The sequence below is a fragment of the Penaeus monodon genome, chromosome 9, assembly GCF_015228065.2.
Source record: "Penaeus monodon isolate SGIC_2016 chromosome 9, NSTDA_Pmon_1, whole genome shotgun sequence".
In the NCBI taxonomy this organism is placed as follows: domain Eukaryota; kingdom Metazoa; phylum Arthropoda; class Malacostraca; order Decapoda; family Penaeidae; genus Penaeus; species Penaeus monodon.
In genome coordinates this window covers 8,860,403-8,861,922 of record NC_051394.1, presented here as the reverse complement: position 1 = coordinate 8,861,922, position 1,520 = coordinate 8,860,403, and positions in this window count along the sequence as shown.

Sequence of the window (1,520 nt, the reverse complement as noted above, 5' to 3'; positions counted from 1 at the left end):
ATCGGCCCAGTATTGTTGTTGTGGGGTGAGGGGAGTTCTCCCGCAACACCCTTCGACGGATAACAGTATGGTGAGTTACTTACTCAGCGGTAACTAGTAATGGTTGATGATGGTGATGGTGATGGTGATGATGATGATGATGATGGTGGTGGTGGTAATGGTGATGGTGGTGATGATGATAATGGAGATGGTGATGGATGACGATGGTGATGTGGATGATGATGATGATGATGATGATGATGAGGAGGAGGAGGAGGAGGAGGAGGAGGAGGATTATAATGATAATGATGATGATGAAGATGCTGATGATGATGATGATTAATGATGATGATGAGGAGGAAGATTACAATGATTGATGATGGTGATGATGTTATGATGATGATGATGATGATAATGAGAAAGAGGAGGAGGAGATGGAAAAGAAGAAGAAGAAAAAAGAAGAAGACCAAGGAAAGAGTATGGCAAATCTACTGACGATGATGATAATGGCAATGACAATGATGATGATGATGACAGGTGCACATATATTGCGTACATACGTGAGCACAATACTAACAGCACGCCCTGAGCCAAGCGGGGGAAGGGGAGAGGGAGAGGAGGAGGGAGAGGGAGAGGGAGAGGGGGGGGGGAGGGAGAGGGAGAGGGAGAGGGAGAGGGAGAGGGTGAGGGTGAGGGTGAGGGTGAGGGAGAGGGAGAGGGAGAGGTGAGGGTGAGGGAGAGGGAGAGGGGGGGGGGGACGGCGCCTCCAAAGACAGGTATCCTCAGGTTGCAAGAAGAGGTACCTGTGACCTTGAAGACGCTGAACAACTGATGACTCGCGCATTCATATATTTTGTTTTTCCCTTAATTTGTTTTCGTGTTTAAGAATCATCAAATCGTCATAACGTTTTGATGTATGTTTTTTTTTTCTTTAAATGTTATGATTGATGATGACCAAGAGAGAGAAAGAGAAGAGAGAAGAGAGAGAGAGAGAGAGAGAGAGAGAGAGAGAGAGAGAGAGAGAGAGAGAGAGAGAGAGAGAGAGAGCGGGAAAATGTGGTAGATAGTTTGGGGTGAAAAAGGTTATATGGGGGATTTAGCTAGAGTGTGATATGATTTGCATATCTGAGTAAAGAATTTCTTGATAGTCTAATAACCCTGGCTAAATCTCACTTAATAAGTTAATAAGAGTGGTTGTCCATTCAGAACGAAAACACCAATTTTTTTTTTCGTATACAATTTACCTCTGCAACTGCGATTTTTTTTTTTTTTTAATTTCCAGGCGCGTTATTTATCAATATATATCAAATTTCTCCCCCGAAGAAACGTGCACATGACAAAACTAACCATCTAATAAGACCCTTTTCGCGCCGTTGCAAATCTCATCTGCTGACGTCCAGCAATAAGCGATGAGAGCGCGTCCGGATCCCTGCAGCCAGTACTAAACAATGTGAGAAGTGTCTCGATCCCTGCAAAGACTTCCTCTCGCTCTAGCCAGGGTCATGACGTCACCTTCCCTATGCGCCGGAACACATGAACTG